This window comes from Lissotriton helveticus, chromosome 10, assembly GCF_964261635.1.
Source record: "Lissotriton helveticus chromosome 10, aLisHel1.1, whole genome shotgun sequence".
Classification (NCBI taxonomy): Eukaryota; Metazoa; Chordata; class Amphibia; order Caudata; family Salamandridae; genus Lissotriton; species Lissotriton helveticus.
In genome coordinates, this window is record NC_136071.1 from 970926050 (window position 1) to 970950955 (window position 24906).

The following is a 24906-nucleotide window of genomic DNA, read 5'->3' on the forward strand; positions in this document are numbered from 1 at the left end:
AGCGGGTTCTGGGGAGAGCCACGTCCCGCTGCGGAGAAGCAGTGTGTGCCAGGGATGTCACCCTGAAGTAGGCACGTTGCCCTAGCCTAGGCAGTGCAGGTGCCTTTCTGTTGTGTTGTTATTAACATTCTCACTTGCTACCAAGGAGCTGCTGCAGTGATTGTCGCCTGCCCTTACTGTGACGTGACCTTATTTTTGGCAGCAAGCCCCTCTGCCAAGTCTAGGTTTAAAGTGATCATGACAACTGTTGATGTAGATCAGAAGATTGAAAATATAAATATTGGTCTGTCAGTATCCGCAAAACAGAGCGGTGCGGTTTTCACTGGCGAAGAACTATGATATTTAGTGTCTTTTTTTTAATATCACATGTTGGTAAAACTATAGAGGAGGGGGAGGTACACACATAATGAGATTATTAATTTTCTGTAAATTGTAAAGCGCAGCTGGTAAAAAGTAGTGAGGCTAATGAAACAACGAGAAATAGTTGGGAAAACTACAAATATTGGCATTTTGCCATGCACACTCATAAACTTCGCTTAGCTTTAATGAGATTTACGCTTGTACGCTTTATTGTTTATTCCAAATTCCCGAGTGCACTTTGATAGGTGGTTAGTGTTTGTTTGCACGGTGCTCCACATAATTGTCTGGTAGATAAAGGAGTATGTTCTGACCTTTCCCCTGACAGGTCGGAACCTACAATAAATGCACAGTATTGCCAATTTTTGACTTCTTTGTAGACAGGACTCCCTTTATTCGCCTAATTTACTTACCACATAAAATGTTTCTCTTTGTTATTGTTTGCATTACTTTAATCAAAGTAGTGCCTAATCTACATTACTGTTTAATACATATTACACTTTTTGAATTGTCAATAGGCGACTGGGAGACCAGTGATGGAGTAAAATGGGTGAACCAAGTCGCTTCTTAAGAATGCTACTATGAGTAATAGGTTTTTTAAAATAAGGATCCCCTACTTGCTCACGACGTCTTTCGAAATATGTAGGTAGATTATGATTTTTTTTATTGTTAAAGTTCCGGTTACATGAATTGCCAACTAACACATATAAGAGCACATTTGTTCTATTCCAGTATATTTTGTCAGATTTTTATTCTTTTGCGACTGCAAGAGGAGCGTATTTTAGAAAAGCGAGTAAAGTTTCAGATTTAAAACCATTGTGTCGTTTATATTGCAAGATTGGATATTAAGAGTGCCTTGCATCTTGCCACAGTGTCTATAATTTAAACTTTCTAAACTTGGCACATATGAATAGTTCTTCCATCTCTGCAAATCCAGTCATTGTTCGTGTTCTTTGTCAAGCTTGTGGAAAAAATGTTCCCTGCAGGTTTGGATGCACTGTCATCATTGGCCGATCAAAGATGCTAGGTGTGGTTTTATGTCAGTTGTACAGCTATGACTCCATGTACTACCATGCCTCAAATCATAAACATTTTACTAAGCTGCAGGTCGAGTAGCTTCAATAATCTACTTGACCTAACTGTATTGGACTTGACCCGTAAACTGGTCTCAAATTGTGTGAACATTGGCAAGTATTATTTTACAGAGCCACCTTTTTCTTAATTCTCACATAGGAGTGCACCTTCAAATATGTGAGTTCAGCATTTCTGCTGTACACAACAAAACTCTTTTGTTTGATTATTTAGACTAAACATTTACTCAATGTGTAATTAGAATCTAGCCCACATAGAGGGTACACATTTATAGACAGTACATTTCCAGGAAATGGCCATAAACCTTCCTACTACCTTGCAGCTTTACTGATAAAACTATATCGTGTATTAGCAATAATCTGTGAAAATTTGGTTTCAGAAAACATGTTTATCATTTGCACACCACCAAGTAAAGTGTTCCGATTTGTTTTTTATCCTATTAAAATATTTTTTCATCACACACAAGTACAAAAATGGGCTTGCACAATTACTGAAATATATTTTGAAATGTCCGTACAGTTGACTTATTATCTATTTAAGTGTGTTGTTTTAGGAAAAATGGCCTTTCATTTCACACTTTGTACAGCAGATCATATGGTTCACTTTACAAAATCCTGGAACTCTGCAGTCAGAGAAGGAAAAGTAATTTTAAACTGACTTCTTACTCTGAAGAGAGAGCAACTGTGACAAGATGAAAACAAAATTTAAAGGCATATTTATTGCTCCTTCACTTTCTGACTGAACAGAACACCTGCTCTTTGTCAATTAGCCAGAATGAGTGTGTAGTTCCTAAATATAGGTCGACCTGATCAAATCTGACCCTCCATATTGAGTGGGCAAATAGATTTTTCGAGGCCTGACCACATTTGATGGGAAGCAAGGAAAGAAAGGGTGTGTAAAATGTCCTCTGAGTGTGCCAGTATCTAGGCACACCACTAGTGACAGTGACACACAACTGTACTGTGTTTCGCTCATTAGAAGGACAATTGTTGTATTTTATATGTTTGTCTGAAAAAGATAAGTAGATTTGTGCATGTCCCAATTTTTGATTTGGACAGTTACATTCCTGGCTGCTTTTAAACTCAGAGGTTGACATAATGGATTGCTTACTTTATCTAATTTTTAATTTCACTGTAAAATAATCAATCAAAATGAATACTTTGTGCAAATAATGTTCACCGGGGAAGCTACGTGAAGTCTGTTTTCCAGTCGTCATTTAAAATTCTTTTTATGGAAAAAAAACACATCTAAAAGAGTAGCATTGTATTTTAATAAGCTCAGTGAAAATTCGTTGTTTAGTCTATAACCTTAGATAGTACTTCTTAAATTCTGATTTTGCTAATGCTTTTGTACATAAGGTAAAAGGGTGAGCCATTATCTTTTTTTTCGGTGTATCCTACTCAACAGAGCATGCGCTGTCTGTTGCAAGGCAGTGGTGGCTTACCAAAAACATTCAGCCCACCCATTGTTTACCATTTGATGGCTTTCTTATTGCTCTCATTTGCCTGTTTCTTATTAGTGTTACAGCTTGTCAATCTTGTATTTGTCCCTCCCATGGAGCATAGTTTCTTTACAATCTCTTATGATTGGCTGGATTTTATGCTTCCACTGCTTGCTTTTCAAGCACTACTTTTGTTAGGTTTCGCCTGCACAGCGCTTGTGCTGTGTTTGAGGAATATATTGTTTTTAAGATTAACTTAAAAGGGGCATACATCCCACCTCCTCTCTTTAGTGACTTCTCATTGGTTCCTGTGTGTTCCACTTAATTTTCCTCCATTTCTATTGGGTGTAGCATATTTTTTTTATAAGAACAAACTTTATTGGCATTTTCTTTGTCCACATAAGCACCGACAATTATGTAATTATACAATATACGAAATGATATTGAGCATCATGAGCCACAATATGTATGATATATAAACAATTCAAATACAGAAAACAGAACAAAATTAAATAGAATACAATAACTGCGGCATTATAGAACCTTTATGAATTGTCTCTGTTACATGTCAAGGAAACCAAAAACAAAGTATCTGGTCTATATTCGACTGACACATAATAGCAGTATATTAACATAGGTTTAGATTGTGGGGCAAACCTTTTATGTTGGGAATGAGGGTGAAGATGACCGTGTCAAAATGATTCCCCTGTAATCTGCCCAGCGTTGCCATATACATATATGTTTCTGCGGGCACCCATGGGCTTTAAAGACCTGCTCCTCCATTCCCTTACAGAAATCTACTCCTCGCTTCCATACTGTCAGGCTCCATCTTCTCATACTCTTCGGGGCTGTGCTGAGTAACCTATAACCTCCCCTACTCGACTCCCCCCGAAGTATAAAACACAGGCGACTAGGACAGTCCCGCAGGGGAGGGAAAGGAAGGAGACAGCAGGGAGGGAGATCTGAAACGAGAACGACAGCCAGTTAGAATGAGCCCCCCCACTCCCTCTTAAACTTACATCTACCACCTTCTATCTTCTTAATATACAACAGTGTCACCCCTACCTGTAAAGGAAAATATGTCGGACCTGTGATCTAGGAGAAGAGACTCGGGGCGATGCCAGGGTGTTGTAACCAACTGCTGAGGAAGACACAATTAATGGCTTTAACATTCACAGTCCTAGCTAGGCGGAACATTACATACACACAATTCTCATTGCATACCAAACACTGTACGTGTTCATTCCTGTAGGCTCAACACTCCATCTGGCGTGAACCCCCTATCTCGTATTCTCCTGTGTATGGATGAAATAAGGCACAAAACAAGGTGAAGGTGTCTCGAACGGTTTCAATAGCCGAACAGGTTAACTGATTCAGATGAATCGTAAAGTTACAAGGTCCACAGACGTCTAATACCTCTTAGACATCCATGCAATAGTACTTAATAGAAATGAGGCTGAGCGTAAGTAGAGCACCGACTTTTGGATAATGAAGTTCTATACCCCAAAAGTCTTGGCTTTGGATTCTCCCTGCAACGAGACGAAAATACCACGTCTCTTCCAACAGGGAGTCAGCAAGAAAAAGGCAAACTAAATCATGCCCCAAAGTTCGGTAGGGTTCGTAAACCCAGAGGCTCTGCTCGAACCAAAGTGACAAAGTACCCAATCCAGAACGGGGCTTTGACGGTTTCCAAGAAGGCACATAGAAGTAGCTTACCGGTACTGCTTCTTACCAACCCTCGGCTTCTCCTCCTCAAACGAATAATCGGCGTGGGCAGCGGCTCTCGGGCCGCTATTTACTTCCGCGTTGTGCATAACAGCCGTCATATACGCAACGTGCTTCCAGGCATGCCGGGAATTGTAGTCTCGGTGAGACGCTGTTGTCGTGTCTCGGCTTGCCAACCGCGACTTGCGTAGATTCGCGGACTCGGGAATCATGACACATACAATGCGTGAAGGTGGGGTGGGTGCTTTCCAAAGACGGCTATTTCCCGTTTGGCGTTAGTGAGGCCAAGAAACAACAGATGTTGTTTATATCTGTTGCCCCCAATGTCTTCTGCTATGTGTAGGAGTGCTAGGTGTGATGTAATTGGTATAGACCATCCCAGCACTTCAGCAAAACAGCTGTGCTATACCCTTCCAAAATGCATCCAGAACCGGGCAGGACCATATTGTATGATTAAAAGTAGCTCCCTCCATTCCGCAACAAAGGCCCTGTGGGGAGGCAATAAGACCTGCTCTTTAAAGTCGCGATTGGGTGAAATATATTCTGTGCAGAAATGTAAAATATATAAATCGCAACCTTGAAGAGATGGCAGCCCCTCGGGGGGACTCCAGTGCCTCCCTCCAATCATCATTGTCTAGAGGACCAACAGCTGTTCAAGCTTCCCTAAGGGACTATAATGTTGACGCACTGTGAGTGACCAATGTTTGGTATACTTTAGAGATTTTGTGGTCTAACAGGTCGCCCATGAGGAACTTGCCCTCTAATGTGTTGAATTCAGGGAGGGCGTATATCTCCTTAAGATAGGGAGCGATGTCATGACGAAACTGGAGATATCTGTAACACTGAGAATGTGGGATGGAATATTCATTTTGAAGATCAGAAAAGGATTTGAGGCTTGTGCCCTGGAAAACATCCGCCAAGGTGGAAATGCAAATTTGGTCCCATCCCCGTAACCTCTGTAGTTGCTGCACCTGGGAAAGAAGACGATTACACCAGAGCGGAGCAGCGCCGGTCAGACGATTCAGCAAACCAATGCGACAGAGCGACTGGCGCCATCATAGTATGACCACCTTGGTCACCGGAGGAAAATCCTGAATGCTAGCCCTTTATATAAATATTTAGAAAGCGATGCGTCACCTAGGAGCCGTCGCTCTAGCACATACGCCCGCTCTCACTGGGGAAAATACCACCAGTCGTTGAGCACCTGCAAATTGGAAGCGGCATAGTACGACTGGATATCGGCTGTTACAATGCCCCTACAGTAGGTAGAGAGAAAACAAGTCCGAAGTGCTATTCTAATCGAGCCGCCCCCCAAAGGAACTCATTAAGCATAGCATTCAGATGCCTGAAGCGGAGCTAGGGCATAAGATAGTGGTGATTATGTAGTTGATAGAGGAGCCGGGGGAGAGAAATCATTTTAAAGATAGCTGAGTGGCCGTAAAGAGATTGGGGTAAACCCGCCCATGGCTTGAGTTCCTTTTTAACCCTGGCGAAGACTGTATCAATATTTCTGGATCTGGATATTTCTTGTCTGTCCGTCACAAAAACCTCCAAGTATTTCAGACCTTCACGGGTATGGGAGAGATCAGAAGCCCAGCTATAATCGGACTCGAGCCCGCACAGCGGCCACAAAGGGGATTTATTGATCATATATAATCCGGAGGTTTCACCAAATATCCGCATAATCTGTAAAATAAGGAGGCCTGATCTGCAGGGGTCGGAAAGGAAAAAAACATATATTTTCACCTCCAACCAGTGTCACAACGCTTTACACTTTGCATGCGCTGTGCTTATTAGGTTTCACCTCCACTCTCGTGATACTTGTAAGGGAGCTCCTTCCTTTGCCCCGGGCGGTGATTGACAAAAACAACTTCTTATTCATCACATATGCGAAACCGATGCATTACCAATGCTTGTTTTATTTGGGTAAAGCACTCTATGGAAGCGCATATGCTTTTCAGCTGTTTCCCTCATGTAGTTCTCTTCTGTGTTGCTGTCTGTTGCCAGTGTGCTTCTCCCTGCCCTCTCCGTGCTGCACTCACACCCACCCGCTCCACGTTCCTCTCACCTGTTGTCTCCACACCACCCAACCTCCTTGTTGCTTCCCTAACACCCATGCCTTCCTTCTCTCTCACCCTTTTCTTCTCCTCCCTAACTTCACCCTCCGTGCTGCTTCCTCCCATTATCTCCATAGGCTATGATTACAAGTTGTGTATTGGAGTATTTAATACACTTTAAAAACACCATTGGCTCAAAGTCAGGTATTTGCTGGTTCAAAATGAGCCAACATGCTGAATTGCTATTTGGCACACTTAAATCCACAAGTTTGGTCTTTTTTTCAGGGTCTTTTCCCCATCATAAATTTCAGCAGGTTTGACCTGCCGGAATCTGTCGGGAACACAGTGGGTGTGGTGGGTGAATTGTAACGAGTTACGGTGTGGGTTGCGGGGATCATTTGAGGGGTGCTAAGTATCCCCCAGCGCAAAAGTCTGATCCCTGCACAAACTTTTTTTTCCCACAGGCATCTTAATTTACCCCCAAGCCTGTAATCAGACCGCTAAATGTTTTTCATTTCATTTTTTTCATTATTTAACACACCAATCCAGGTTTATAAAGGAAGACTAAAACTTCTATAACAGAAACTACAATTTAGAATCTTGGAAATCCTGTTGTTCACAAATGTAATATAAAACACACCTTTGAAACAACACTAACTAATCCAAAACAACTTCACGGACAAGTTCCTTTGTTTTGTTCATAAGATCATTTAACTTTTTTGTCCTTTCTGTGTTTAAAGCTACCATGCCATTGTTCATATACATAGCATTTGTCACCGGAGGTGAAGATGTGTGATCGCTTAATGGAAAGTTTTACAAATCAGTGTGGTGAGAACTGAATGTGAAAGCGGTGCGTGGCTAACACCAGTACAGTCCTCGTAGACTAGGAGAGGAGGACGATTCCGATATATTTAATGGTGACAGCTCGTTTTGGAGCAGTAACACCAGTAAAAGGTTCCGTTTATAGCTGCCAACAATGGATAGTTGGTGTGCTTAGAAGATTCGACTATACATTGCAGGACAAGAACATATATATTTCACTCTTAGTGGAGGCGAATGAGCCAAGCGGCCAATTAGTTGCCCGTACCGAGCTTTGGAATTTATTATATTACCGGGGCAGAACTGACGGATATTAAGACTGTGCTCGTTCTTAGAAGGTGAATTGGAATTGACTCGGGAGCGCATATTGGCAGATTGCCAATTCCGACTTTTATACTCTCACGCGGGACCGGGCTTGGTCCATATACAGTCCTGGTTCTTGATTTCAACATCCATGCCTTGAAAAAGTCTTTGAAAGAGACGAAACACGTGTCTGCAAATCGTGTGCTGGGAGTTTTTTATACATCTTTGTAATACTAATAAAGGCTACTGAACAGCAAGAAGACTGATCTTTCTGGATTCTCGTTCTGATCACTATTGTTGAATTGTCTCTAACAGTAGTAGGGAGTTACTCATACCCAAAGGTGTGATATACATAATCAAGACTGAACAATGATAAGTGGTGTGCTGCAAAAGCCCTAGTTTTCTGCGCTAGAACAGAATGTCAGTGCACCCCCACCAAAGGCCATGGCTGGGATATTTGAGTGTGCTAGATTGAGCCAATTAATTACTAGCTGTATCAATTTTCCACACCTAATGATAGTGGGATGTATTTAGAAGAAAGAGCCAACACGCCTCACTCCATGATAGGTTTGCAGACCTATAACAGAATTCACGTAACATGTAAGACCAACCTACCTCTCTGCATCTGCTGTAAACAACTGAGATTGAATTACCATAAAAAATGGAACGTTTACTGTTTACAAACTGCAGTATCATACCTAAATCTGCAACCAGATGATGGATGATGGAAGATAAATACTTTCCACAGATTACATTCTTACCTTTTTAAGCAAGGTGTAAGATAGTTTTGAAACCAATGAAGCTCTCACAAGTCCCAGAGTTGCTGCCTTTTTAGGTCTCGCCTTTAGGCGAGGCTTCTTGTAATCAAGCCAATTTTAGAAGTGGAGTCTAGGCTCCGCCCCTTCTTTCCATTGGCTTGCGTCTTCATGCCTGCTAAACCTGGCTTTCCATTGTCAGTGAGGCTTTTTAGTCCCTCCTTGTAACCGCCCTGTCTTCTTTTGGCCCCGCCCACCCGGACTGGATCCTTTATTTGCAGCAGTACACAGTCTTTTAATTACTGGGTAAGCACTTTTTTTTCTTCACCTTTTGTGTATGGGCACTTTCAGTTTCATGGCGAGCGACTGCTTTCTGTGTATGCGTCTCGCTGTATTTACCATAAAGTAATTGTTTTATATATATAAAGCGCCCCATGCACAGTGCTGTCACTTAAATATGCTCCCCTTCCCCTGCTGCATGCACAACGCGCAAAACAGACACTGTGTTATTTCAAGAAATCTGCCAGCGCCATTGTTATTGTCCCAGGATCTGTGTTAGAAGGACAGTGTTCGGAGGTGGTGCTTCCGTGCTCTGACAGCGTGTCTCGTTTAGGTTAGTCTCTTCCTGCACCACTGAATCAACTTTCTATTTAGACCTCCTTCTGTTTCTGGCCTCTCAATTTCAGTGCCTGTTGCGTGGCCCGACCTCCAGCCGCAGTGCGTCCATTGGGGCGTAGGGTCGTAGCCCCACTAGCCCCAGGACCCGCGGCTGCAAGAAAAATTAAGAAAAATAAACACTGACACACGAATAAAATGTAAGCGCCGAGCGCCGATGGGAATCCGGGCAGCACCCGACGTATCTGGGAGTGCGCTGCGCAGGGGGGCTGGTCTGCATCTTGAGTGACAGCAGACAGCCAAGGTAATCCGTGTTAATGATAGGAAACGCGCAAGTGAAGCTTGGGGCTGCAACTTGCCCAAGCATGCGCAGTCACGTTCCCCCATAGCGAGTGACCAGGGGGGTGCTGGTTGAACCGGGCGACACAGGGCGAGCAGCAGTGTGCCCCCCTAGCCAATCCTGGCGCTGCATGCAGCGCCAGGATTGGCCGGTCACGGCGCAGCAGGGCAGGGCAATCCATTATTGGATGCCGCGCTTGGGTGGTGAGCCGCACTGCATAATGGCCAATCACTGTGTGTGACTTCATGTAGTCATGCAGTGATTGGCCATTGCGCGATGCTGCTGCTGAAGTCAGATGATCCTCTTTCTGGGGCTCTGCTGGGACTCGCCAGGCACTACCTGATAAATGCCAGTTCGACCCTGGGTGAGTACTGTGTCCGTACATTGACGTCTATGCCAGCGTCTATGCCCCTGCAGCGAAGGAGTTTGCCCTCTGCCCTAACTGTAAACTACAGGGTCCGATTCTGAAACTTTCCTCTTTAAAATTAGTTTTTTCTTTCGGTAATAAAATTGAGGATTATTATACAACAATAAGGACAAAATGTTACTACAACTTATAGTCCTTATTGATATTGTAGTCGTCTTCTATAACCTGCACGGCAATGCTTTCTGCATGCACTACACAACTCGGTGAAATGCACGCTGTCTCTCACCATCTTCTGCACAGATGGAACATGTGCACGCAGCGCGATTGCCCAAGTTCACACAGTGCGGTCTAGCATGAAGCAGGGATAGAATCCACGCCACTACCACCTCAGAGCTAAGAACCTAAAAAAAAGGGCTTAATTTCTAAAAAAATAATAATACAATTGTCATGCATTCCTCTTTAATAACAGAGAACACATTGTCGTGAATCACAGATGGATGCATTATGTAAGTGCTCGCAAACTGAGTCTGATTTTTTTCACTCACTTGTTCCCTGCCTTTTTATGTACTACAGGTTGGGCATTTCCCTCATTCTCTCACTCACCGACTTTGCATTTGTTGTCTCGCGTGCCATTTTCTTGATCTGCAGTCTGGGCCCCGCACTTGCAGTCTCCGATTTATAATGCGGAAATTCAAACTACAAGGACCAGCAATCAGTGGGCGGAGAGGAGCTGGACACGCAGGAGCGCCATACTGCAGCTGTCGTAAATTGCGTTAGGGTTTACTGCAATTCGATTCATTTTATATTTGCTTTTATCATGTCAATGGTGTCACTTGAGCAAAAGCTTGTGGCATGTGACAACACTTTTGTGCTGCCATAACACATACCAATTAGTTCTCACGGGTAAGAATGTTTACAACTTAAAACCTTCGAGACAGCAATTGCTGTTGGCACTGCCCCTGTTTCTAGTTGAGATCAGGGGCGACATTAAATTAAAGCAAACGAAACGTGCAGCCGTCAGCCCGTGACACCTGCAGAGAGGGTTATTCCAATAATGAATCTGGGAGGGTTTTTTAGGTGGTGTGGAACTAGAGGCCGCTCTCCAAAACAGAGGTGGCACAGTTTTCCCATAAGAGCGCAAACGCTGTTTTGTTTCAGTTGCAAACTGCATCTATCATGAGTCTTGGGGCCACAGGGGGGAGGGGACAGACCCCCCCCCTTCCCTCCTTGCCTATTAAAGTCGACAGCTTGAGATATTACACTATTAGTTATGCTATTTTTAATAATCTATAATATTTGGGCTATAGCTAATTAATTATACGGGTCAGATAGTATCTGAGGCTGCGATGAGGGCTGAAGGGTCTATTAAGGCTGGCAATGAGAAAGGAGAAATCTAATCTGAGGACGGGAGCCGTGAAGGGACAAATATACAAGCAACCGCCGTCAGGGCAGGGGGGAGGCTGTGAAGTGGGATAAATCTGTCCTCTTGCTATCCCCACCTGCCCCCTCTTTTCAGGTCGCCGCCACTTTGTTGTAGTATACCCCCCCCATCCATTGGTCAACTCATTGGTTTTGAATCTCGCACTGATAACGGTGTACTGCCTCCACGTCATTCGGGTGACTTTCAATCAGTTCTGGCGTTCCAGTCATAGTCACTCCTCCTTTCTGAACTGCTGCTCGAGGGGATGCCATTGTCTCATGGCACTGGGTTACTTTTTGCACCCTCGCTCCATATCATGTATGCCACTTTTTCCAGTCCCAATTTGAAAATGGGGACTACTGAGAAAAACGGTCAATCGCTTTTACGTCTGGAGTTTGACACAGCTTTAGCTGGTTCGCCAGAGTATTGATTTTACCAACACACCATACAAATGTACAACATTATAGCCGTGGTGCGTCCATTGGGGCGTAGGGGCGTAGCCTCACCAGCCACCATGGACCCGCATCGCGGCCGCCGGCCGTATCCAATCTAGACTCTAAATAAAACATTGTGCTGAATTGCGCAGGGGGGGTGGCCTGCTGCAGCTTGAGTGACAGTCCACACACTCTGGCTGCAGCAGACCGTAGTGCGCAGTCCCGCTGGGGAACTTACAGTGCGCATGCTTGTGAAAGTTGTCAACTTTCTCAAGCATGCGCACTGTAAGTTCCCCAGTGGGACCCAGGGGTGCTTCACCGTGCTGTTCGCCTGCCACAGCCGGGTTTCCTAAGGGCGACAGGGCGAGCAGCAAATGTGCCCCCCTAGCCAATCCTGGCGCTGCATGCAGCACCAGGATTGGCTGGTCCACCGGCGCAGCATCCCATTGGATGCCGCGCGTGGCCCGGCATTCCCCACCCACCCACTCACCCACCCACCCACCCACTCACCCACCCACCCACCCACTCACCCACTCACCCACCCACCCACCCACTCACCCACCCACTCACCCACCCACCCACTCACCCACCCACTCACCCACCCACTCACCCACTCACCCACCCACTCACCCACCCACCCACTCACCCACCCACCCACCCACTCACCCACCCACCCACCCACTCACCCACCCACCCACTCACCCACCCACCCACTCACCCACTCACCCACCCACCCACCCACCCACTCACCCACTCACCCACTCACCCACTCACCCACTCACCCACTCACCCACTCACCCACTCACCCACTCACCCACTCACCCACTCACCCACCCACTCACCCACTCACCCACTCACCCACTCAAGCGGTCAGGATAATGGCCCCCATGGCAGTGGCGAGGATGTGGGCTCTTCCTAGAGCGACAGCCCCCTGCCTGACCCCGGTCCTGCACTGTTCGCACCCGTCCAAGCCCGCTTCTCTTTCTGGACACTCCGCTTATCACCCGGCGCCCTGGACCATGAGCCGGGTTGCACCCCCCTGCGCTGTCCGGGCGCTCTTGGTCCTGCTGCTCGCCGCCCTCGTGCCCTTGCACCTGGGGCTAGGGCTGGAGCAGCACCCGGCGCTGGAAAACCTGCTCGAGGAGGATGGAGTGGAGAATCTGGACTACAAGGATCCCTGCAAAGCCGGTAGGTGGCAAGACCCCACACTCTCTTCTATCGTGAGCCGTGCTCAGTCAGGAGTTTGTTCGGAAGTTAAGCAAATATGCTTTCTACATTAGCATGGTCAGTAAAGGTCCAAATGATAACGTCTGTAGCCTGTCTTGGTGATTAGCGAATGTTTTTCCTTGCAGGTGCTTTAACTTCCATGATGCACTGAGCTGGGGCTTCTTACCGTGGTGCGTGTGGAATGTCATAAGGACACACGCTGAACCTTTCATTTGGCCTGCCTTTGAGATGGAAAGACTATTCGCAGTATCAACTGTCTTGCCAACTGTACTAATGTTCCTCTCATAAATGGTCTGATTTGTTTATTTCCAAAGCAATAAATCGATCCGTTCTAGTGACAGGCCGCAAGCACCTCTCCTTCCACCTTCCTCTGATAACAGCTGTCATTTATTGAGAATTTGTCTCACAGGAAGCTGAAACTGTTAACCAGTATGATCTTTCTCAGCGCCAGCATGTGCTGGAGACCCACCTCAACTCCTCTCAGCTCCGTTCTTGAAGGAAGCGGAGAGTTCACGCCCTTCTCGTTAATGTTAAGTGAGACGCTTTGAGGCACAAGTGAGCAGCGAGGTACTCTCCCGAGCCTCCGGGTGCCGTTTTCACTGAGATAAACCAACAGTCAAATGCCTTGAGAGACGTCTGTTCCGCAGCAGACAGCATGTCTTGCGTGACACGTTCGAGCATTTCTGTATTTTTAGCCAGATGCGCGTTGCATTCTGGGGGTTGGAGTTTAGTTTCTACCGTTTTTCATATGGGCAAACAAATCCCAGCAGGTAACGTTTTGTTGGCTAAAAAAACCAAATCTGATTGAAGACGGCAGACATGAGACAGGGGCTAACAGAAGTCGTATGTTAAATCTTTATATACCGTTTATATAGTTAATATGGGCAAATGGGCAAAAATGTCAGCATAAACTATTTTGGATGTGTGGAAACATTTGTAGTCGTAAAATCTGGGCTTATAAGATGTGATTGTTTAAAGAATTTATTTTACACGCTATATCATGAGGAAAGCAAAGATATCCCTAATTCTCGTGATGTGGGGGCGACTGGGTATGGCAACGTTTAACCATCTCCCCGCTTTAAACCATGTTTTTGAGTACTTCGCTATGGAAATACACTCTGGCATAATATGTGCTAAATGTTTAAGAGGCATGCACTGCTGTGAAAGTAAACCACCCATTCCCTAGGAAGCACCCGCTGCGTTGGAAAGTGGAATGTTGTAAGATGTGTTCAGTTGGTATTGTTTGTTTGTCCCTTAAGCACCGGGCGTCAAGTTTGGAAGCTACCGAAGAGCATCTGACATTTTTTTTTATGGTCTCCTCGGCAGTGCTGTCTGCATTCGCAGTCCTTTCTACTTACATTTCATATTCTTTACTTAAACTTGCATCCATATGAGGGTTTGCTTTTTCCAGGAAGGTACTTTTTTTCCAGGCAGCATATCACTCTTGTGCATAATTTGAATTGAGCCGCATCCAGGTATATGTAGCAGGGCACAACTGGGTTGTAGGCGTAGCTGAAGGCAGTGTGGGTGTCTCAGTGGGATAGTATGGTGTTCATTGGGGGATGTGGCACTACGCCAGAGCTGCCGAATTTCGTTCTGGGGAACCAGGTTCAGCCTTCATGAACAGTCCACCAGACCACTCTCCTGGATTCCTGGAGTGCCTCTGACTTCGTTCTGTTTCTTTACTTCTTGTGACTGTTGGTCCTGCGGGGAAACATTTTCAATTTATGTTGTCTTGTTTACTGGGAGCATTGCTTTTATTTTCCTTTAGTGTAATAGGCTGGCTGGTGAAGTGCACTTCCCATAGTGTGCAATCACTTCAATTTGCCTTTAGGTGACTACCTGGCTTGATGGTGGTTTTCTATTTGATTTCATGTAACTCCTTGTCTTGATGAGTGCATTGGTTTTAGTTTGTTTGAGGTAACTGCTTCACATGCTAGTTTCATCACACAGCTGACACCCACCCTGAGAAAGCCAGAGCTGCCCTGTTAGTGGTATCCACACCAGTGCGCTTAGGTTCCTTACAGCTCCTTCACTTGAAGTGGGTAACCACCTACCCGTTACTTTTTGTATCCTGCTCGTACCAAGTCAGATCCAGACCAGTCCCCACAGTTGCTCCGGATTAAGGGACATTGTCATGTCATCTCAGGCGCGATGTAAAGACTCCCAGTGAGCTGAGGACTCTTTTTAGCTCAAGAACCAACTAGCTGGAGACCCTTGTGGTTGTTTAAAGATTTAAGATCAGCCTGTAACTCAGTCTTGAGCTGGGTGGGTGACCTCGATTACAAAGTGGCTGTGCCAGATGTCCCATTATGACCCCTTTTGCCTGTCTCCCCTTCAGATGCAGAGGGCATAAAACTGGTGGGTGCTCAACCCTGCCAAAAAACTGAGGGGTGACCCTAAGAGCACAGCTGCCATCCAATCAGGGGTGGTATGCTTTGGTGTGCTGGTCTGGTTTTCTGGGTGCATTGCTCAAGTTTTTCCCATGTAATTGATTGGGTGTCTTGGTAAGTTGCTTTTATGTGAATGTCTGACTTATGACTGCGCATTCCTTTCAGTGTGCACTTGCTTCAGTTTACTTTTTGAGTTACTGTCTAGTTTGCTGGATGTATTGCTTTCATTTTTCTTTCATTAAACTGTTTGACTTGCTTGGTGCTTTTATGTTGGTGCCTGCATGCTGAAGTGTACTCTTCTTCAGTTTAAATGTATGTGACTGGCCTGTTGACTAGCACCCTGCTTTCAAAGTGAAGGTTCACAGGTTCACACTTGCTTTAGTTTACTTTTGTATGGTTGACTGCATGCACTATTTTGCTGGATGCATTGCTTTAAGTTACTACTTGATGCATTGCTTTCAGTTTGCTTTCAAGTAATTCCCTCTCATTTTCCTAATGCTTTGTGTAGGCTGTTTCCCAACTGCTGTGCAACTTCTTCTACTCTTAGAGCTGAGATTTTCATGAAAGTCTTATAGTCTGAATTCAGCACCTGAGCGTAATAGGACGAAATGTATGAAGCTCTGTGGTTATACTGAATAAGCAGCTACCTATGTTATGCCATCTATTAATATTAATGTAATAACTGCACTTTCACAATTGCTTTATTAACCTTCCTGCTTTCTCAAATTTGCTTGAAAATGCACGATTTTTTTTCAAAATTTTCTTGGGCGGGGTTAATCCCCCCCCAAACCTGCTACGGTGCTGTATGCAAATCACTTTGCGCCCCCCCACTTGGAAATGTCACCCACCGCCCCTGCCGACCTCTAACTATCCAGGAATGTTCCCTTCTCTCCATATCCCTCCCTCTATGGCCCTGCCCGCACTCTTCCTAGCCCCCCTTCTCTTTTTCTGACCCTTGCCCCCATCTCTCTCTCCAGCTCTCATGTTGTCACCCCTCTCTTCCCTGGCCCTAGCACACCTCTCCCCGCGCACCCTCCCAGGGGTTCTCTGTTCCCCCAATGGCTCCGCCCTTTGCCCTCGACTCTCACTCTTGGCTGTCGATCGGCACTGAGCCCCAGGAGCGCCTCGCCTTGGCTGCGGAGCTGTGTGAAAATAATTGGGGGGCACTACCAACCAGAATATAAGATCCTTAAGTATTTGCCCGGCGGTGTCGCCTCTTGAACCCACAAAGAAGTTAAACTATTGAAGAGGCAGGCGCTGGAGACTGGAAGGCAGGAAACAAGGTTTTTATTCTCTCCGGAGGAGAACACAACGAAACGGACAGAAGGTATCGTTCTGAGGTGCTCTAACTGCATCCCTGAGGCCTGGCCTCTTATACACACGATTATCTGTTTATTGCATGTAATACATTCTCGTCGATACTTTGATGTACGGAAAGACATCCTCAGAATCCCCCCCCTTCCCAGCCCGTTCCCACGCAAGGTTACAGTGGAAGTCCCCGCCCCGTTCACAACAGGTGATGATCATCGCGCAGCTGGATATTCCGCCGATTCACGGAGTGTGTGGGGTTCGATCGGATCTCGTGGGGTGGGGGGGCTTTGATCATCTCGGGGGTCCTTTGAGGAGGGAAGCTTTCTATTGTACGGGGAGGGGCAAGGGATTGGTATCGGCAGAGCTGGGTGTCGGCCTGGGAACGGGCACACGGAAAAAAGGGGTTTGCATCAAAGGGCCGGGGATCGTAAATGGGAAGAAGGGAGGTGTTGCGCTGGGAACAAGACGAGGGCCTGGGGCAGGGCAGCGCCGAAGAGGGGTTTTATGATTCGCGGCAGGTGCAGGCAGGGGGGTTGTCAGCGAAGCTAGGAGGGAGAGAGAGAGGCGCGCTGGCTCTCGGCGAGAGCAGGGAAGCCATGGTGCCCAAAATGGCGGCTGTTTTACGCGCACAAAAGGTTTAAGGAGAGCAAGAGGGCGCCGATAATGTTGACGGTTTCAGCCCAACTTTCAACAGTCCCCCCTTTTCAACATATCTAGCCACCTTGCTTTACTCAATGTCAATTTTCATCAAATTCCTAACTTCGGTATCATACAATGCTCTCATATGTTCGCTTCCAATGTCCACAGTTTTGGGAAAAATACAACTCGCACATAAAGAACATATAGGTGGCAAACATTGAATTCCTAAGCATAGGCCACATATTATAACTACGGGAATCAGGATAATGGTGAGCAGTCTCCAGCCCCAGCTTTTGACGGTGTCCCAGAACCAACCACCAAGCGACCATTCTTCTTGCTCTTGGTGAACTTCCGAAGAGAGTCTGTGAAGATGTTCGATGGCTTTGTACACTGAGGGTGAGTTGTCCGGTATGTATGTACAACAGCTGGACCCAATAATGCGGCATGCTCCTCCACGGTCCGCCAGAACCACATCTAGAACGAGGCGGTTCTGAAGAGCCACCAAACGGACCGCTTGGAGTTCGGCAGTGTTGTTGGCAAAGATGCCCGCTGTGATGTTCATGGTTGTCTCGACTGCCTGAGTCAAATGTCGGATGGCACGGCTGTTTGCCATCGGGCCCCAGAGGGGGACGAGTCCTTTCATAGCATCGAGGAACTGCGCCCCTGTTGAGTCGGCTTGCTCAACGTCTTTGGCTCGTTTTTGCCTGTGGTGATTCGCTGGGGCCACATAAGTTGGAGGAAGGACGAAGGAGATGTAGCAAGTGCCCCCCCAACCTTTGGGGAGCCAGGTGTAGGCCTTCGTGCCGCAGATTAAATACATGTTTGGGGATGACACAAAGGAAGGTGGATCCGTGGAATCCAGAGTGCTGGTAAAGCGGCAAGCGCTGCGACCCACCAGCTGTGTCCCAAGTCCTTCTACACACATGTGGCCTGTGACGTTGATGACCGACAGGGCCACAGTCAGAGTGGCAGCCGTTCGTTTCCGCAGATAGGAGAAGGTGGGTCTGGTTGGATTGTTGAACACCTGCATTTCGATTCGTTCTTTGGCCGGGATGTCCATTTGGATCGAGTCGCTGGGGGTCAGCGGGCAGAAGTGTGTCTTTGTCTTGTTTCGCCCGGCCCCATGAGAAGAATGTGCTGCAGTTCTGCTGGAGGTAGCATTGCCCGTATAGCTCTCTTGCAGGAGGATCAGCCAGGCAAGGCAGGAGCCGTGGACGGAGAAGGGTGAAGGGATGAATGGTATTGAATGTCCAGTGGCATGGGGTAGCAACCCACAGATCCAGCAGTTGGTGGTGTTGGTGGCAAGATTGTGCTGGTGAAGTAGCTGCACGAAAGAGTTGTTCCAAAACTCCTTTCGCCTCTCTCTTAGTTGAGGAGAGAGCGAAATTAGATGATGTTCCTTCATGGTGGTAGGCTGAGCAGTGGTTAGGAATGTTTCGTGAGCAGGTGCGTGTTCTTCCATAATCCAGAGCGTAGTCATGAGGAGAAAACAGAGGAGGATTACGATGAAGAGTGCAATTGTCTTTGAGCTATGGAGTCTGTCTATTCTCGGATTTCTGTAGTGGGTATTTCCTGCTGTCTCCGTCGGCTTCTTATTTGGCGCTTCCATCATCTTATTATCTGGCGCTTCCATCATCTTCGTCTTCAAGGTGCTCGGTAGTGGGCAGGACCACAGACTTAGTTTTAGCTTCTCTCCAGGTAACCCTTGGTAGTTTGGGTCACCGTTCTGAGATCCTTTAACCTAGTCCGTGGCCTACTTAGCCGAAGCTCCCTCCTTTCGACGCAGGAAATACCCTTCTCGAGATGGCACAGTGGGGTCAGGATGTTTTGAAAGTTCAAGTGTCTCAGTATCAGGGTAGCAGTTCAACGATGGTCGGTCCTGGTTCAGGAGCTCTTCTTGGGTGTTGACGGTGTCTGTCGTGGCCAGGGCTGGAGAGACCTTTTTGCAGTGATGAGCGTGCAGCCAGTGTTTCTTCCCCTCCACTCGAAGTGCGGTCCGAGTGGTGATCAGCACTTGCCAGGGGCCCGTCCACCGGGGTTCCAAACTCTTTGATCGCTGAAAATTTCGGATCAGCACGAAGTCCCCCGGCTGGATGGCGTGACCCGGACCCCTGGAAGCATCGGGGATGGCCTGCTGCACCTGCTGATGAAGGACAGACAAAGTTTCAGTCAATTTGTACAGATAATCAGACATTAGGACATCCGGAACGTCATGAATGGAAGTTGGTTTCGGGGCAGACCAGACGCTCATGGGTCGACCGAAGACAACTTCATAGGGGGTTAAGTGATGTCGGGTGGGGGTAGAGCGCATCGATAGTAATGCCAATGGGAGGGCGTCTGGCTATTTCAGGCCCGTCGTAGCCACTATTTTGGCCAGTTTAAGCTTTAGTGTGGCATTGTGTCGTTCGACAAGCCCAGCAGATTGAGGGTGGAAGACTGCGTGGAATGTCTGTTTAATACCCAGCCCATTTAGGATGAGCTGGATAACTTTGGCTACAAAGTGGGGGCCATTATCACTCCATAAAACACGACAGAGGCCATAACGGGGGAAAAACTCCTTTAACAGAACCTTTGCAGTGGCCATAGCGGTGTTGTCACGGGTTGGATACGCTTCCACCCACTTGCTAAATGCGCACACCACGACGAGTACATATTTCAGGCCTTGGCATCTGTCTAGCTGGATGTAGTCCATCTGCAGGACTTCAAATGGGTGGTTTGGGACCCCAAATCCCCCCCGGGGTACTACAGTTCCTTTCCCGGGGTTGTGTTGTAGGCATATTAAGCATTGTTGGATCAGGCGTTTGGCGGAATCTGGGATCTTGTCATTGTGCCAAACCCTGGAGACAAGTTCGATCATGGGGGCTGATCCTATGTGGGCAGGGGAGTGTGCCATGGTTAATATGGGAATCAAGTACGAATCAGGTAGCAACCATCTGTTCGTGTCTTTTGTCCGCCAGCAGCCTTCATCGTCTTTCAATCCCACCCGTGTCCATTCAGTCAATTCGTGTTGTGTGCTAGTCGTTTGTATGTCTCTAATTGTGTCCTTGGCGTCAGTCCAGTTTTCTGCTTGTGACCTGGTCACGTACATATGTGTTGTCGTTCTATTTTCAGCTGTCGTTCGGGCGGTGATGTCGGCTAGTGCATTTCCCTGTCCAATAATGTTTGTCACTTTCTTGTGTGCCTGGCATTTGATAACGGCAAGTTTGTTGGGGAGGAGGACAGCTTCGATTAAGGCGGAGACTAAATCCCCGTGCAAAATGGGTGTGCCGTGTGAGGTCAAGTATCCTCTCTCCCTCCAGAGGAGCCCAAAATGGTGAACCACCCCGAAGGCATACTGGCTGTCGGTGTAAATGTTCGCTGTGGTTCCTGTTGCCAGGATGCAGGCTCGCGTCAAAGCAATCAGTTCCGCTGCCTGGGCCGATCGCTGGGTGATGCGGGCTGTTTCTACTACAGTTCGAGCCGTGGTGACTGCATAGGCAGCGGAAGTGGTACCATCGGAGAGTTTGATGCAAGAACCGTCCACCCACAACTCCCCGTCGGGGTCAGGGAAAGCTGTGTCTCTGAGATCGACCCTACTCCTGGTCTGTTCGTCCGTAAGAGTCACGCAGTCATGTACGGGGTGCACATTGGGATCGTTCTCTGGCAAGGGTAACAGAGTTGCTGGGTTCAGTGTGGTGCATCATTTCAGGGTGATATGGGGGGCAAGCAAGGTCAGTTCGTATCCAGTCAGTCGTGCACTCGTCAGATGTTGCGTCTTGGTTTGGTTCAGGAGGGTGTCGACTGCATGGGGTACCAGTACCGTGAGGGAATTCGAGAGTACAATCCCCTCACTCTGTCGGATAGAGACTGCAGCAGCAGCTACAGCTCGAAGGCAGGCAGGCAAGGCTCTGGCGACAGGGTCAAGAGTGGCAGAGAAGTAAGCGCACGGTCGTTGCTTAGGGCCGATGGCCTGGGTCAGGACAGATAAAGCGCACCCCTCCCTTTCGTGAGTGTAAAGGGAGAAGGGCTTTTTGTAATCAGGGGTACCCAGGACAGGGGCTGAGCAAAGGGCATCTCGCAGTTCTGTGAAGGAAGTTTGACACTCAGGAGTCCAAGGGAGTGGGAAAGGGACGTCTTTGTTTAGCAGAGAAAGCAGTGGTTTTACAACGAGGCTGAAGTTTGGTAACCATTGTCGGCAGAAGGAGGTGAGGCCTAATAGGGAGCGAACCTGCTTCTGGGTTTTAGGGACAGGGGTATCTAGAATGGTTTGGATTCGATCAGGGGTGAGTTTTCTTCCATCTTTGGACAAAAGGTGGCCTAGGTAAGTGACCTGGGGTAGGCAGAATTGCAACTTCTTCTTGGAGACCTTGTGGCCATTTTCCGCAAGGAAGTGCAAGAGTTGAATGGTGGCGGTAACCGCTAGAGGGGTGGTGTCGGCTGCCAAAAGGATGTCATCGACATATTGTACCAACACCACCCCGTCGGGTAACTGGACTTGGTCTAGTTGTCTTTTGAGGGCCTGGCTGTAGATGCTAGGGCTTTCCGTGTAGCCTTGAGGCGCTCGGCAAAACCTATATGAGCGGGCTTTTAGGGTAAAGCCGAAGAGATATCGGCTGTCTGGGTGGATGGGGATGGAGAAGAATGCGTTCTTGAGGTCGATGACGGAAAAGGTGGTGGCAGTGGATGGAATCAAGGTCAGGATGGTGGTGATGTCTGAGACCACAGGGTACTGGGGTACCACCACTTTGTTGATCTCTCGGAGGTCGATGATGAAACGGTATGCTTTCTCATCTCCCTCTCCCTGCTTCTTGATAATGGGCAAGATAGGGCTGTTGCAAACGTTGCTAACCACTTCCTCTACCACTCCTGCGTCTATCAGTGACTGGATAATCATTACCAATGCCTTCTCGCCCTCTGGCGATATCCGATATTGTGGGAGTTTTGGGAGTGTTGCGTCTGGTCGGACAGTAATGTGCACTGGGTCAATTAACATACGCCCTACGGCCGAATCCGCTTTGGCCCACAGATACGGAGGTAGAGTGTCAAGCAGGGACGCGTCAACGTCGGTGATGGAAAACATGTGTCGGGGGGAACAATGTCTAAGCAGAACGGGGTTGTCGTAAAGAAACACTCGAACTCCATCTTGAGAACACCTAATCGTCGCTCGGAAGTGTTTCAGTAAGTCAAGTCCCATAATGGCGTCAGGGCTATTGGAGGAAAGCAAGAACGTGGTGTCGGTGGTGTTGTTTTCTACGTCAAAGAGAATCGGGGCAGACAAAGGGTTGGTGGAGGGCGTTCCATCGAAACCTGTCGATGTTATGAGTGAGCCAGACAAGGGTGCCCTTGGAATCAGTCGTTTAGATAACGCACTACGTGTTGCGCCAGTGTCCACCAGAAATGGAGACTTGGTACCCAGGACCTTAGCAGTGACATAAGGGCCCTGCTGGTCAACATAGAGCTCGACTGGATCCCTCCCTCGCCCTTGGCTGTCCTATGCGAAGGTGTGAGTGTCGTCATAGTCAGATTGTTGATATTGGTTCTGCCGGGGTCGATCGAACGTATTTGGTCTGCTTGATCTGTCATTAGTCGCGTCATTTGGGGGCCCTCGTTGTTGTCCCTTAGGTCTCGGTCCGTTTGCTACATCCCTGGGGTCTTTGTTTCTGATCATTTCCAGAAGAACTGGGCACTGGGATTTCCAATGGCCAGTCCCTTTGCAGAAAGCGCACTGGTCTTCTCTAAGGTCTGTGCGTCCACTGTAGGAAGTCAGAGTGCGGTCCTGGGGAAATGTAGTCTTAGGGACGTTTGTCTGGTAGTTTCCCCGGTATTGGTCCCGTCCTATAGTCACCCCTTGCAGTTTGGCAATCATCACCCTCTCTTTTAAGTCCTTCTTCTTTTTCTCTGTCGCCCTATCGTTTTCATTTTTCTGATGCTCATAATATTGGGCCATTTGGAGAATCGCTGTAGGTTTGGAGGCTGCCCAACTACTCTCGCTGGCCTGTAGTTTCTGGGAGATTTCCGATGATAGGCCCTTAACATAATTCTGGACAAACAGATGGTGTCCGGTTGCAGTGGTCATGTCCTGGCCGCTGTAATCGGAGAACACCGTTTCAAACCGGGAGAAGTATTCCGATACATCCTCCTGGGGTTTTTGGCGACAGGCTGTTACTATCGACCAGTCCACTTTCTTTTCTGGGATTAGGGTTTTTAATTTCTCTACGATTTTATCTGGGAGGTCTAGAATGGATTTCAACGGCTTTTGTCCTGGTCCCCGTTGTTTGTCCAGGTCATCGAGTTGTGACCAGGTATGTCCAAACAGCTCAAGGTGGTCGACTTTCCGGATTTGCTTCCACACATCAGCTGGTAGACATAACCCGAAGAACAAGTCGATGTCAGCCAGGGTCATAATCGTTGAACCCAGGGCTGTACCCAATTCAGTATAGAAGGCAGTGGGGTTTTTACGTAGGTCGGGTAGAGATTTCCGGAATGTCAGTATCTCTTGTCGGTCCCATGGCTGGTAGACCCAGTTGTACACTACCCTTCCCTTCGCATCTTGGTTGTTTGCATCATCGTGAGTCCCTGTACCCCGAGGAGGAACCCAGTGAGGGGCAGCCTCACGTATCGGCATCATGGTGTTAGATTGCTCGGTTGGTGGTTCGGTCACTACGGAGGCTGCGGATTTTGCTCCCGGCTTTCGTTCAGTGAGGTGACGGAAAACCTCAAGCGTACGCGTAAGGAGGTCCGACACATCACACTCGCCCTCATCCCCGATATCGACCTTCCGGTACAGAGTCCTTAGGCTCTCGGGACCTTTGTCTCGATATCGGTCTTCGTATGCATTCAAGACATGATAACACAGTCGTACGGTAAAATGTCGTCTGTGACTCCCTGTATACGAGCTGAACATATCTGTGATGTACTCTTCATCATCCTTCCTTTCTACCAGTGTCCTTGCTATTTTGTCGATCCCCGCTCGCTCATCTTTGTCTAGTCTGTTTGTTCTTGCAGGGCCAGCCCCTCGAGTCTCATGGTCGTCTAACGTTGTTGTTGATGTGGGTTTTAATACAAGGGGTTCGGCTGGCACAGAGGCCATTGGGGCCGACGCGGTGGCGGTACCTTCGTTTGTACCTGGGGGTGGCGCGTGCTGCGCCAAGGGTTGAGAAGGGGCATATGGAGGGGGCATGTAGATGATAGGAGGACCTAACAGCAGGTCCTCATTGGCTTGTCGTTTCGAGGGTAAATCAGGGTAGAGCATGGAGGGGGTTCTAACCGGACACTGGCTTGGCGTTTCCATTTCTAGTTTCTGTTTAGCTTTCTCTCTTTCCTTTATCTCTTTTTTTAGTTTCTGAGCAGCTAGGTGGGCTGCTTTTCGCAGCTCTTTTTCCAACCTACTCTCAGTTTTCTTTTTACGTTGTTCAGTTTCTTTTCGCCACATGCCGAAGCTGTCAAGCATAGTAGGTGTTGTCTTGTTTTTACCCAGGGCAGTTTCTAGCGTTTTTATTTTATCATCATCGAAGGATCCTATCAGGGGCCATTGACTTTCTTGACCCTTTTTTGTATATTTATGCCATAGTTTACTATAGGCTATAGCGGTCAATCCATGCTTCATGAACATGTCCTTATTAGGGGTGCCTT

The 24906-nt window shown here is 47.5% G+C and overlaps 1 protein-coding gene across 1 annotated transcript in view; it reads left to right on the forward strand.

The window, feature by feature from the left end:
* LOC144784158 (A-kinase anchor protein 9-like) overlaps positions 1-24906 on the forward strand; it is a 574985-nt gene that overhangs the window by 219 nt on the left and 549860 nt on the right. The gene's annotated exons all lie outside the window — the stretch shown is intronic.